Here is a 15,950-nt window from a genome sequence, read left to right on the forward strand (position 1 = left end):
CCATTGTGCGGGCCAGCGCGCGCCTCTCTCGCATGGCCACCCATGCGTCGTGGCCTGTGTCAGATGACTGATTGGCTCTCTGGCAGCGACAGGCTGCCGGCGGTTAGCCGCAGGAGCGGTGCTTTGTGCCGGTCTGTCGCTCCCCGAGCAGGAAGGCTACTTGACAGTAGCTGAAACACGAGAGAGGAGCAGACGTTCCGTGAGAGTCCCCTTACTGTGCTGTCACGGGTCCGCGGTTCCGTCACCCTCGATTCCGGGATCCTAATTATCCGCTGACTGTCAGGGCAGTTACATGCTATCTGAGACATGCTGCTTCCTGTTGAGTTCGATTGCCTCACCCCCCCCCCCCCCCCCCCCTGCTCCCTGTGTCCACCAGCTTACCTGACTAATAGAGGGTCTGGCATCAGGTTGCCCCGATGCTGTTCAGACAGGCATTATGACTGCTGATCACCTACCCCCAAGGGTGGGATCAACACCTCACAGCCATGTACATTACATTACATTATTGCCATTTAGCAGATGCTCTTATTCAGAGTGACTTTCATAGGTTACAGTTTCATCCATTGGTGCAGCTGGATATTTACCGAGGCAATTGCGGGTTAAGTACCTTGCCCAGCTCCTTGCCGCTACACCACACCGCTGCTCCTGATACAACCTGTATGTCCGGATAAAATGAAAGCATTGCCTTTACAAAGTGTCTGAATTGAAATCAATGTGGTCCCTCCATCTTCTCCGGTGTATTTCCGGCTACATAGGAGAAAGCACAGCTTTTTACTCACACCACCTCTCCAAGGCCAAAAAGGTGACCACTGAGTAAGTACATAGACAGGATCTCTCTCCATCTCTGACCTGAGTTTGGCAATGACAGTGAAAAAGCACTTGACAAGCGTGCTGCCTCTCCTTTGGACCAAATAACTATGCTGTTTGCTTTAGCTTCATTGCTCCAGCGTTCCTAATAAAAGTTTTTGGCTTGTTTCGTTATTTGTTTACTCTGTTGTGCAGTCAGTTGGCAGTGCTGGTCAGCACCAGCGCCAGCTGATCAAGGAGACTTTTTTTCAGGTCCGAGCTCTTTAATTTGTATCATAACCTGCAAAGCGCATGGGAAACCTGATTCCAGGTGGGTGCGAAATTTTAGCCCTCTTTTTTAATATCAATGGATACTGGCCTAGTTCAGCCCTGCATTCAGTCTTCTTACAGATTTCTCAGAATTCTCAGAATGTTCAATGAATGGACCATTCATTTCACTTCAGAGTAAAGCGTTCCAAATGGTCATATTGCATATGCCAAAGTCCAGATAATGTGACAAATCAAATGGCATACTTGAGCAAATTTTGTTCAAGATAAAGCAAAAATAGGGGATTGATTAAATTGTCCCCAATGGTCCACTGAATTCATTCTAGGGTGAGGATGTTGCCTTCAGTGAAGTGTGTTAAAGTGTGCTTGGACCATGCTGTGGAAGATCATGACTTCAGTCTTTTTAGAAATGTCTGTGGAGGCCCCTCCAGATCCTGCCTTATCCTGTTCTGGCTGGCTGTTCAGACTCCTTTCCTGGTACAGGGAGGTATTGCATCTTCTGCGTAACAGTCTTGATTTTGTGGATGACTGTGCTGTTTCTCTAAGGAGTAGTGAATTGGACACAAAGGTGTCCTCCTCCTTCTGTTTACAGACTGTCTCTATGCATTCCATTCATCATCATATGCCATTACATACAAAGTGTTTCCCTTTTAAAGGTAATTTCTTCTAATCTTTGTTGTAACCAGATTTTCATCTATTAGAACCTTTGACCGACTGTGCTCCAATACCCGTAAATAATAATCTAGATGGGATGTCTTCACATCTGCGCATAAGGGGAGGCAATTGTAAGATCTGTTTGTCATGCTGGCACGAATATCTTCCAGACTTTTTTTTATTTATAACAATATTGAATTTGGACAGGTGGGTTGAAGCCTTCATTCCCGCTATTAAAATAAACAATTTACCTGGAAGACATTTATTTCCCTTAATGACCTCACTACCATATTCTGCAGAGTAGTAAATGTACAAAAAATTTATCTGAATTGGAAAATGGCCAGAGCTCAAACATTCTACTCTCCAAAGTGAGACGTCTGCTGGATGTTTGGGTTTACCCAGCTTTAAATAATGTTGTTTTGAAACTTTTGGCATCTGATTACTTTGGGGTTTAACAGAGACACAATAAAAATACAGAGAAGAGAGTAGACTGTAGGCTGTTCAAACTAGAAATAAGGTAGAGAGAACAGGGAAGTAGTGTTTTTTGTTTTTGTTTTTTTTTTTTTTAAAAAAAAAAGGTTCCCTACCTCTGGATTCAATCAGCCTTTTTCCTTTGACACCATTTAAATGCAGGCAGCACTTTTCTGAAAACAGTTCAGAGAGTTCAAGGATCACCTAATTTAATTAAAAAAAAAACTGTATTTAAAAAAGTCAAGGTCAAGCAGTAATTGAATACAGGGGGTTGCTGTTGTATAGTGGAGGAGGGTCCGGACTTTGCTCGGCATAGCTAACAGAGCTCAAACATGAATGGCAGAGCACAAGCATGAAGGCTTTTACACTGCAAATAATAACAATACGCGTAAAAGTGAGTCCTGAGAAAGAAGGGGGATGGTTCTGCTGATGTGTGGAGCTGAGGGCCCTGTACGGGAGGAGGGGATTGGGGTGAGGGGTGAGTATGTGTCACTCCACCGCTGCCCACCCCTATCTGCTGTGCCATCTCATCTGTCGTGCAGGATTTAACACCAATACGTGCCTGCAACGCATTCTCCTCCCCGGGGAGACACGGGCTGGGTGCTCCACTCCCCATGCAGCAGGAGGTAGCGTGTTCTACTCTGCAGGCACCAGGATGTCAGGTGTTCCATTCTCCATGCGGCAGGAGGAGGCTGAGTGTTACATTCATCATTACATTGTTGTCATTTAGCAGACGCTCTTAGCCGGAGTGACTTACAAAGATGTAGGTTACAACTTTATCCATTTATTCAGCTGAATATGTACTGAGGTAATTGTGGGGTAGGTAGCTTGCCTAAGGGTACAACAGCAGCACCCCACTGGGTAAGCGAACCAGCAACCAGTTATGAGTTCTGCTCCTTACCGCTACATCACATTGCTGCCCATGAGGTAGTGGGTTCCATTCTACAGGCACCAAGGAGCTGTGTTCTGTTCCCCAAGCAACAGGAAGAAGATGGCAGCAGGGCAAACCTGTGTGCTCCATTCCCCAGGTATCAGGAGGTTGTGTGTTCCATTCCCCAGACAAGAAAATGGCTAGATTAAGGGTCTCAGGTGGCTCATTTTGAGAAGGCTTCACTCAGCAACAAGTCAGCCAGGGGAGGCACCAGCCAAACCTCACGCTGTATCCTGCAGCTGAACAGAAGCAGAGAGCAACTTTTCCAAGCCCTTAAATTACAGTCGCTGTTAATTATCGGTTGGGAATTGGCTGGTACCCAAATAGGTTTTCGCTGTTCGCACCTGACAGGCAAGACGTTGATTGATTTATTCGCCACCTTGTTTGGATTTCAAGCAAAGTGCGTCACTGAAGGTTGTGGTGCAACAAGCACGCTGGAAAGGACTGATGTGCAGACAGTGCAGCTTTACCGCAAGAGTCCATAAATCCTCGACTTCTGCGGTATTAGAGGAGCTCCGCCCTGCAGCCGCAGCCCCCACGCATTGCTGCGCTTTCCCTCGTTGGTCAAAACATACAGCGCCGGTACGGTGCACTGCGGCATCTCGAATGTAGCTCGTGTCTGCGAGCACTCTTAAGTAGCACACAAATCAACACTTTATTTGAATTTTTTCATTCCGATGTCATCTAAAAGATGATTTGATGCGAGCCTGCAGGGAAACGAGTGGGTATGACGGGGAGCCAAGACAGGGATGAAAACAGACGCAGTGCTGTGAGAATCAAATCTAAACAATTGAAACGTTACTGCAATGAGAGAGGTGGGTGCCTGTGCCAACCTGGCTGGAGGTTTGTTTTTCTTATTTGGGAAGGGTGGAAGGGGAGCGACACAGCTGCCTTGGGGAGACAGTAGTTTATTCAGGACAGGTAACACCCAGAGACATCACCGGGACAGAAAGAGCCAGTGTTCTTGCACGCATGCATGAATGCAAGCACATATAGTACATCACATACATGCGCATACACACCTGCATGCGTGCTCACATGTGTAATGCACACATATACACATAAACAAGTTCATACAATCATGTGCACTGTGCATTCATAATGCACAGTGCACACATACACACAAGCACACACACATACACACACACACACATGCGCAAACACATGCACACAAAGACACACAAACATGCAGACATAAGCATGCAGGCATGCAAATGCACACTCACATGCAAACACACATACACACACAAACAGCCCATTCCTGCAGCACTGGGCCCCTCATCAGTTCCCTGCAATGAGGCCTTCTACCTGCTGGTGGTACAGTATATGTAACCTCTACAGGGTACAAGTAGCAAGGACCATGGTGGAACATCACAGCCTTGAAAACGTTTGAGTGTTTGATTGTACTGTACATTCACTGTAAAGAGTATCCACATTTACATACTCATCATATATTACTGTAAAATAATCGTCTCTCAAATATTAAGAATATATATTGATAACAAGCAGATCACGAAATGTTTTCATGTTCTTGTAACCTACTTCAGGCTATTTGACCCCAATACAAAAAGACAATCATCAGAAAAACTGATACAAAAATTTAAATTTGGCATACTGTGATGTAAGCGCTTGTGCTGTCTTGGCCTCATGTAATTCATTCAGCAATGTTTCACAATAACTCAGACTCTCTTATAAATACACACCGCATGAATATGAGTATGGCACAAAAACAGCACACAGGGAATGTATGTTGTTGTATGGATAAACAAGCAAAAAAGCCATAGACTACCGCAGTTTGCCCAGCCACATTCTATTCTTAGTTCCACAAACATCACAGTCAAGACTACTATGTGCTATGAAAACATGTTTATTTCCCTTTAGCTGTTGCCAGTGGTCATGAACTGAAATTTTGCCACTTAAATGTTGTGACTTATTGCGCAAGGTTTAACAGCAGCAACTGGAAGAATGCTAGAAAAAAGGCACATCGGTTCACCTATGACCCTATGAAGACGACAGCGTGTTCAGCATCTCAAATATTTGGCAGTGGTGTGACGTAAACAATGCGTAAAACGTAACAATGCTTAAAAAAAAAAAAAATTACCATATGACATATGGAAACAGGTAAATTCCGTACATGGATCTATGATAAAGACAGAAACAGAGAATGTGTGCCAGGCTTTACTGTGAGCACAACGGCAATGTTAGTACCTTCTCTTAAAGACATTCCTTTCATGAGGCTAACTAATAAAGTAATATATCTGATGAGTGTGGACACCATTTATGGTGTTACCTTGCCAGTCAATCAGTTGGCTAATAAGAGGATATTTCCTGAAAACACAAAGTGAGGCATGCCTTATACCCTACAATAGGTGAGTAGTTGAAGGAAGTGACACAGAGAAGCTACCCAGGAATTTCCCATTTGCTTTCTTTGAATCACGCAGTGTATAAAGGAATCTTATTATCTAAGGCAGCACCCAGCAAAAACGTTCACCAAACTCCTTGTTCAATGGCCATGACTTCCGACGCTAAAACACAGCTAATGCGGGAATTTTTTCAGTTACCCAGAGAGTCAATGAACGAGAGACATGAGTGCATTTAAGGCTGCCTCCTCCATTTGCATCCAAAACAAACATGCCATGAAAGTGCAATGCAAAATAAACCCTCCCGTTGTGTTGTTATTTAAGGCTACGTAGAGCCCTCAAGCCAAGACAAAGGATGGGGGATAACTTTGGGCTTCGTATCAAGAACGATTCCATGGGGCAAGGGAACCTTGTCAACTCTCAAGATAGATTTGCACTGACTTAAAAGAAAGAATCCGAGCAATCCCTAGCTGTGCCAGCCCAAGGTCCGAGGGCTTTCAGCAAAAGTGAACAGACACACCCCTCCCTGGCTGAAGCCCACACAGTTGAAATCAAATGCAAGGTGAATCAAATGCTACCGTTCAACGGGACCAGGTTTTTTTTTTACAGTCATGTGTGCTCTGGAGACGCCTTGTCAAAAAGGGCTCACTGACTTGACCCTGAGAGTTCAGAAGACTTTCACTCCAGAGGCAAAGAAAATATCTTGACATTTCCAATCTGCTGCAAAAAGACCAAAACATCCTGACAACAACAATAATAATAAAAATATTATTTAATAACAATAAAAGCATATGGCAAATAAACATTCAAACATTCAGCAATACCTTATGCAGATGATAATAAACAGCTCCACTTCTTGCACCCTGCAAGGAAAGCACAGCCCTACCCAGGGCCTGTAGTCCCATGTTCCTGCTATTGAGGGAGCAATTTTGGAAAGCTGCACCTCTATGGAGCGGATGTGAACAATCCCGACACAATGTGCTGCGCATCCAGCTGAAAGGCCTCTCGTTATTACAGGAGTGACGATGAATTTATGAATTCAGCGGGATTTCCACTGAAAAAAATGTCTGGATTAAATGACCTCAGAAATAATTTGCATGCAAGCGCTGATACAGGTTACATCAAGGCCCACATACAGCTGTACGGCATAGTGCGTGCCCGTGTGCATACACACACACATACACATATACACGCACACACACATACACATGCACACACACACACAGACGCACACACACGGACGCACACTCACAGTAGCCTGCTGTGTCGGATGTCCTGTCTCTCTGGGATGAAGGAAGAGGCTTGTTATGCTTGAACCGGGTTCAGTTAATTACTCAACAGGGCCTGGGGGATAATCCAGTTGTGCTGTCCAAGAAAAACACTGGATGGTGCAGATAGATGCCTGGTCTTCCATACAATGCACCCTCCTGCCATCCCAGAGCACTGTCCCATGATAAGATAGCGGACTGCATAACACTGCTGTCTGTCTCAGAGACCCTAGAGCTGGGCACGCACAGGCCAAAATATTTTCCATTCTCTCTGTCTTTCTCATTTTGCAGTCATGTAACTCTACAATGATTCATGTGCAGCAGGCCTATGGAGGGGTATAACGTGTTGTTATTCAAACTACTGACTGCAGGACAGTCTGCTACATTTCCTGCTTTGTGCTTAGCAAGCCAAATCCTAAGAGTGGGCAATGAAGAATTTCATTTGTGTATTCTCTGACGTGTTTGAGTCCACATTTGATGGCCAGGCAATTAAGTGCCAATCTATACTATACGGAGGTTTGAGCATTTCCTTAGTACCAGGCAGTACCAATTCTTCAGCCAGCATTTTACCCTGCGTCATGTATCAAAGGCCTTTTTGGCTGTTTTGGCTGTTGATGGCTGTTGTCCCTGCTTCAACATGTAGAATTGACATCAGCCATTGGTGACAGTACTAAAGATTTTCAGCAGACATTAACTGACTATACCATTGAAGCACCTCAACCCACCATCGGGTGTATATAACCCCAGCTTTAATGAAAAATATTATGATATCTGAACAGTCAAGACAAGACAACAGTCAATAAATTATAGCCATTTCACAGACACCTTAGGCAAGTCTACAAGGAAACCCAAAGCTCTGTTCAAGATGATCTTTCGGCTTCCCACATCATGCTCTCGTCTCCTCCCTCAAGAAAATCACCCAGAATTCTGAATATCACTCAGAATTTCCTCTCAATAAATAACCTGCTTTGACTGAAATCACAAATAGTTTAATGAAGTGAGGATTGCTCCTTAATAAGTAATTGCACCAAATTAGGAAAAAGTGGTCTTACGCCTACGATCTTTCCAACCTACATCTCATTTTCAGTCTTCTAGTTCTCTCCATGATGCTAGAATGAGGTCTGGGACACGTTCTGGGACATTCATCAATTGTTGACTAACTGTTTAGGCAGACGTGGCTTTCGAATCACAGTATTGAGATGGCACTCCCAATTGTGCCAGGAAACCTGTTTGAAAACATATACTCAGATGATACCTCCATGCACCTACTCCTTGACGTACCACCAGCCTTTGTTATTGTTAATTATACGCCATTGCTGAAATGACAACAGTACAGTTTTGGAATAATTCAGCAAAAGTTAACTTGTCATGATGCCTGAATGGTGTTGTGGATGCAGTTGCGGGTTTGGAAGTGTTGTTAACCTGGAAAGTCACTGCAGCTCATACAGCTTGAATGGATATACTTCTGTACTCTTGCGCTAGAAGTCGCTCTGGATAAAAGCCTCTGCTGATTGCATGTAATGCAGTGTAATGCAATGTAATGGAATGGAAGAACAGAGAATTACCACTTAGTGATTAGCCTTTGTACTTCTGGTCTCCTTCCTTAATACAATCAAACTTGATAGGCCATTGGCTCCAATGCATCTCAAGAATGAGGCGGCAATCTTGCAGCTACACAGGCCTTCGCCTTTCCCATATCAGAAATTTTGGTTCATCACATTCACAATGGATCATCCCTCTTAAACAAACAGCCTCTTAAACATGGTCAGCAAGGTCATTATAGGTTCTACCTCCAGCCTACATCAATCACTCCTCAACCCTATCCCATTTCAGAAGGAAAATCTGCTATGCATTGTGTCATTCACTCATTAGTCTGGCAAATACCCATATCCTGTGTAAATTATAATGCATTAAAAGTTGGAGTGCAGATAAGCAATGGATAGCACACAAGCAGGTGCAATGTAAGTTGCATTAACCCATACATGTGCATACAATGTGTTGTTTATTTACTGTATAATGCTCCAATACCTTCAGCTGAGTGGCATACAGAAATTGAAATAAATGAATAAATGATAATAAATATGCATATGTCCTTTAGGGTTTTTATTCTGAATGTTGATCACACAGTATAATCGGTCTTTGGGGCATTAGCAGCCATTAAATACGTCAAATTACAGATGCATTGAAACTGAGAAATATTTTTACAAGGATCAGCTAACTGATCAGTGTTTAACTGATGTTGCATTTAAACTTATGTTTTAAAAGCAGCTCATGGTTGCCAAGCCTTTGTAAATCCACCTAATGTTATAAGCATAATTAGTAGGTTATAGTGTAATTTCTGACATAAATGGTGGGAAAAACTTTGAAATTGTAGATTGTTGGTGCCAACTCCTGTATTTACACAACAGTAGGACTTCCAAAAAACAGGCAGTGATTGTTTTGATAAAAGGGTGACCCGCAAAGCTTGACGATGCCCCCCTCTGCTCTCTCTGTACACAATCTCGCGACCCTTGGCACGGCCCGAGCAAACACAGTCTGCACGCAATGCAGCGACTGTGGCACAAATCATTAACCCGTGGAAGCGCTTTGTGTTACAACCGTTCCCTGCAACACTCTGTTGCATAAATTGAGACGGGATAAAATGGAGTTAATTTGTTTTAGGTCTGGCATATTTCGCGTGTCAAGAGGAGACACACTTTTCACCCCACGCCTATTTTCGCACACGCATTTTTTTCTTCTTTCTTAAACCGTTTTTGTTCTCGTACAGTCTGAGTCAGCGAAAAGAAAGCCTTTTGGCACCTTCATGTCCGAAAAGCGAGAGGTGACAGCGAGATGGATGACCGAGATAGAGGTGTCCGCACGCAACCATTGTTTACACGGAGAGCGGAATGAAATTGGCTCGCAGGGGGAGAGAGGCTGGGCGCCGCTAGTCCACTATCGAGTGCGCACACCTATCAGAAGGGAAAATTGATATAATTGCTCTGGACAGGCACCCCAAAGCGCGTTGTGAAAAACTAGCAGGCGGTCCGTTCGCTACTGAATTAACCACCGCCGCGTGTTAAAGTACATAGCAATACAAGAGCTGTCAACTCAATATTGATGCAAGATTGCGGACCTCATTATCCTCCTTTTCAAACACTCCGATCCATCCTCCTTCTTCGTTATCTAGCGCACAGGGTTTTTTTTTTATCTCTTCCTTATTCTTTTATAGCAATTAATACTTCCTTTTTGCCTTTATCATTTTTCCATGTACCAATTTCCGTGGACAAATTAAATATTAACACAGATAGGTGCTCTCTGGCTCAGACACATTGACTAATGCTGTTTTGAATGCGATGCAACCAGTTACAATACTAGCTTTAAGTCTGATTTATTACACATTGAGATTTGCAAAGCAGGGAATGAACTCTAGTGGTGTCTGCTCCTGGCGCGTGGGAGATGAAGCCATGAATGGCACGTGGCATTGTGTAGTTAACATTGATTAAGCCTGGTGTAACTTTTTACGCACATCGTTTGCATTTAACGAGCCATGTCAAGCTGTGTTCTTGATAAGAAAATAACTTTTTCTCTGTCCATCCTCACCACTTCAGAGGTCATCACTGCTGACTAAATCACATGAATAAAACTTTTGTTGAAATAGGCATCCTGTGTTTATCCACTTATATTTGTCAATATAGATAGCTAACTACAAGTTTAGATGATTTAGTTGGGCATGTATTTCTCACTGTATAGTTTATAGGGTGTGAGCTAGATCGAGACCCTCACTGTCGTACACACCCTTTAAAGTATTTTTATCCTGGAAAGCAATGGAATGTGTTAAAAAAAACCAACTGCCCCTGAGAATTTATGGAAATTAGCCAAAATATACAGATACCACAGATAGAAAAATACCTAAATTTTTTGCCAGCTTGCCATTTTGATGTGAATTACTTCAAGTCTAGCAATGTCAATGTGCTGTTATAGCTATCATGTTTGTCAACTCATTGCGTTTGAACAGTAGGCCCAAGACCAAAAGTCACCATTGACTCATGTCTGCTGCGATGTGCACACAAAACCGTGTGTCCATGATCACTAATTATTATGAAATATTTTAATGTATAACTCTGTGGGAATTTGACTTATGCATCAATGAAAAATTAAAATATTATGCCAGTTCTTGGAATTGAAAATGTGGCAGTTCTGAACCATTCACAGGTACTGATCAACTACTCTACTAAGGTCAAGATGATTGGGCTGCTCTGCAGACTTAAAAATGGTAGTAGAGTGATAAGACCTACTACAACTACTAATATACATTTTAATTTCACTGCTATGTTTCATGCTGGGCTTTCTTAGTGAACTGGTTGTTAGTGCAGTGCAAAGACCCTGTCCATCTTGTAAGCTTGTTTATCTGCATGACTTTAAAGATGCGTGACTTTAGAGATGTGTGAACCTTTCATTTATCCTATAGAGACACGTTACATTTCAACATGAAATGTTCCCTTTTAGCAAGAGCACTTCGTCTTGCAAAAGTGTTAGCTAATTGACACTTGGTAGCAGTATTTTTGAGGAACCTAACTGGCTCAACAGCCAAGTGTAATAGCCGTCTCATGAAGAGAAGCATCCGTGTTCATTATTATTATCAGCAATTAATTTCTTCCTATTTAGAGCATAACAAATTATATTTGTTCCATCTTGCATTTTGTTCTTGTATTTGTATTTTGACATTTAACAGATTTCTTCAACATCCCCCAATTTTAACAGGATGCATGACATCTTTCTTTGTCTCACATAATTAATATTTGTACACCCTATGAGTCATTTGTCATCTTCAGCAGTTCAGTAAGGTTACTCATGTTCCCATGTAAAATCAGAATCATTACTATGTATTGTTACAGTCCTACTGGAGATCTTCCCCAAGATGGTCTAGTTTCAGTATGCTTTCCTTTGTCAGATTTGAACTCTGACCCCAGCATGGACCAGCGAGCTTGGGTCCTTTTTAGCCTGTGTGAAAACTCTTTCATCTCCTTTCAAAATGTTTTTTTTTTGTCTTTTTTCTTGTCCTTCCCACTAAATTCTTACTACATTAACCTTGATAGGATTCATGAAGCAAACCGGGTCTCTAAATGGGTGAGGGATCCCTGCTGTGTTTCCTGTTATGTCAAGTCTGCGAACAGGGTCGGTATGAGGTAGTAGCAGGTAGGGAGTGTTAGCGTGTGTGTGTGTGTGTGTGTGTGTGTGTGTGTGTGTGTGTGTGTGTGTGTGTGTGTGTGTGTCAGAGTGCGTGTGTGTATGAGGTCATGACCTGTTGCCCCAGATAATCCTATTAAGCCTGGCTTGATGGGAGCACACGCGAGGGTACAGGAATGCAGACGGCAGCCTCGTCACTGGTCTCTGAACATCTCACCCCTCTCTCTCATCCACCCCTGGAGCTGAAGCTAGTTCCCCCACTCTTACGCGGTCTGCAGGACCTCCGTGGTATTCCTGAACACATCAGCTCTGTAGCAGTCAGACCACTGGACTCCAGGGACTAAAATCCCAGGCAGGACCCTGCTGATATGTTCTAGAAGAAGATATGCAACTCCAGCTGTTTAGATTAATTATGTGTAAGATGATTTGAGAGCACTCTGAAGCCTGCCAAGCAGACAAATTACCAGCATATTAATCCAGTTGCAGACTCCACTGGCAGAGTCAACTGGTTTGTTTGAATTTGGTAGTACTTCTGACATAATTCATCGGAAGAATGTTCTAACTGCATTGTAACTGATATTATTTGCTGGAGTGATATCTTTATTTAGACTGAGAAGTGGTACAAACATTATGGCTTCACCAAATATGCAGACAATACAAAAAATACAATGGGGGTTTCCTCTTTCTCTCATATCCTGTCTCGAACTATGCATAGATGGTGTGTTTTCGGAAAGTGCAGGCATCATGCTGCAGAACCATTCCCTTTATGAACACAAGAAACAATAAAACTGATTAATGCACCAGTGCAGTCTTCTATGCAGGAGAAAAAGTCTTATGCCTACATGGCATGTGAAAGTTAAGCTATAACCATGCCTTCCTTGCACACACGTCTCTGGGAAAGTTAGTGCACCAGGTGCCGGGAGATGTTGTGGCTTCACCTGCCTTCACAGCCCTCACACTTCCGCTCATCTTGCACACCGAAGGAGAGAGATCCCTTAGGACATCAGTATAAAGGGCAGATCAATGTTTTAAAAGCTTGTGTTTGCTTACGTGTGTAGGTGCGTGAGGGCTTGTATTCTGATTGAGGCAAATTTCCCCACTTGCCTCACTTCTACATTCATCCTCCCTGGAACACGCTGGTTACTATATCATCTTTATCTGATTGCGTACATAACTCAGGGTTTCTCCCTAAAGATGCCCTTTCTGAAAGTCCAGGTGGTGGCAGACGAGGTGACCTGATCCCCTTTTTTTCCCTCTTCCGTTAAAGGCAATAGTGTGGGATGAGCAGCACTTGGGAGTTGTGTAACAGACTGTAACAATAGAGTGATCACTTTTTCCTCCTCAAGCAGGTGACATACAAGCTCACCGCTGATTGCGTATGGATGTTCCCACCCTGCGTGTCGCACGCTACCATTTGTCTTCCTCAAGACTAAGATGTGCCACATGCAAGCAATCCACCCGTCTTTGAATGAATCCACAAAGAGTGAATGACGTGTTTTAAGCACTTGTATGATTTTTGACATGAGACCGATATGTTTACTATCATTCAGCTGCAGGAGCATCTGTCTGAAGCTGCCTCTCGTGTGCGTCTTTTTTTCTGTCCGCTTATCCTAGTTAAAACAAATATATGAACTTAAAATCGGGAGCGAGTATACAGTATTATGAAACTTAATTCCAACGTTTCTTTAAAGGAAATGGTTTCCTGTAACAGTTGCGATTTCTGCTTGACTTATCAAGGTACTTGCACTGGCACTACCGTGTCTTGAATCAGCACGAACTATCGTGCTGTGACAGTTGACTTCAGCCTATAATGCCTCCGCGTGCATGCTACATGAAGTCTGAATGACACATCGCCTGACTCCAAAGCCCAAGATCGTCGCGTTTATAGTAGCTGTAGCACTGAAATATGTGCAACTCCAAGCCCAGGAAAAAGTCTCACGTCCGGCGGTCTTTGTTCTGCGAGCTTAAGACCCTTGTGTCTTTCCAGGGACTGCTGCCGCCTTCGCGTGACTGACCAAGCAGATTTAGGATTGTCCCGAAGAACTAGCCCACCCCCAGAGGGCAACGGTAGCTCCGCGTTCTCACGCAAACACGAAGGGCAGGGACATGCAGCACGATGGGGCACGACGGGCAGGCGACGGACTGAGAGGCAACACATTCTTCTACTGACACAGTCACACGAATTTTGAACGGTATTCGGTGTGTTATAATCCGATTTGGAGCTCGCGAGAAAACCCTCGGTGCGGTTGGTGAATATATGCGTCAGTTTCCCCTGCCTTTGAGAGTTTCACACTGTTCTTGCACGCAAAAAGAAATCATTTTCACATTAAATCAACCAAATAAGATGAATGTAATGAAATACTTCATTCTATGCAAAGGAAAACTTTTTTTTTCATCCGAGGGGTGATTTCACCAATAACGACTGACCAAATGTAGGCTAACATACTAAAATAAACTTTTTGTATTTTGTTGTAGGCCTACTGTTGTATCACACTTACTGAATGACTCGACGAAGTTATAGTGAAATTTGTGATAATTTGTTTCATTGATAGTAATGCAATAATTACCATTTATAATATAATAATTAGTAGTGGTCCAAAAGTGATGCACGGTCATGTCGATTAAGTTTTATTGAATCATAAATACCCTTTTCCGCTGCTGGACCAACATACCAGTGCTTTCCTAAACATTCAGCAATGAAACTAGGATGTCTGGTGCACTGAAAGGTCTTTTATACAAGTCAGTTCGTGCGCCAAAATATCCGTTTCAGCTATTGACTAGCGTTAGCCCTATGTTTTTACATTTCCATACATATAATTTATTTATTTCAGACGATTATAACCGTCATTTATCAATGATATCAATGTTGTTAAAAAGCAACTTATTGTTATTACAGTGTACATAATTGTGGACATTCGTGAATCTAGTTGTCCAACAAACACGCAACTGCGTGCAAACGACTTCAATTAAATATTCTTACACGTGTTTTCGTTTTACAAACGGAAATTAAACGAAATGCTTGCGTTAGTGTGGACAAGTAAGAGGGTATTAGTTTTGCTAGCTATTTAATGATGGGTTTTCTTTTGACGTTAGATTGAATAGACCTCTGTTTGACTGTGAAGTAGTTTTGTATAACTACATTCATCAGTCGGGCATGAATTAGGATTTCACACTCTGTGGCGTACCATACGTGACCCGGCATTGTTTATTTCTATGTTCTATTCATTGTTTCCATTATTAGATATTTTTTCAGGACTCTGTCAGATACAATAACTTAAATATGCCATGATGTAAATTTTGTAAACCCATGCAGTGTATACAGACAGCTGAATTTTCTCGTCTAAACGCGTAACACGTCCCAAACAAAAATGAATTTACTCTCTCCAAATGTTTCCGTGTCTTTATTTGGCCCTTCAACCCATTTTTTCAAAAAGAGAAAAATGGTGCAATGAACTCATTTACCCTTTCACCCGTGCAGTGCTGACAGAATCATTCCGCCCAGCATCCTTACCCGGGGGTTGGGGGAAGGGGAGGCACGGCCAAAGTGCTCTCACGCAACTTTGGCCAATCTTTAACCCGAGCGCCAACAGGTGCACGCACGCGAAGGCGTTTGACAGTGTTTATTTAAGTTTTTTAAAACCGCGCCCCATTATCGAGAGCTCTGCGAAAATTATAGCATGTTGTGGATGATTGCTGTTCAAATTTTACTCTTATTTAATGCACTTTCTCAGAACAAATCAAATCGCAGCCAGGATATTACTGTCAGTCTGCACTAACTACATAATACATTTTAAACTTGACAAAACTGGGGTTTTTTTCGTGTGGCAGAATGATTATGCAAAATACCTACATCTTATTTTCACTTACATGTTAGACTATTAGACAAACCAAAATGTAATTGAGCAATCACTCAAAAAGTGGCGGTGATTTCCACTTGTTCCTAATGCTTTGGAGTTACACTCAAATATTACACCTGTTGACACGGCAAGTGGGATTTAACAGGCTGTCAAGTCCCCTGATTAA

Source organism: Megalops cyprinoides, chromosome 13, assembly GCF_013368585.1.
Source record: "Megalops cyprinoides isolate fMegCyp1 chromosome 13, fMegCyp1.pri, whole genome shotgun sequence".
Taxonomy (NCBI): Eukaryota; Metazoa; Chordata; class Actinopteri; order Elopiformes; family Megalopidae; genus Megalops; species Megalops cyprinoides.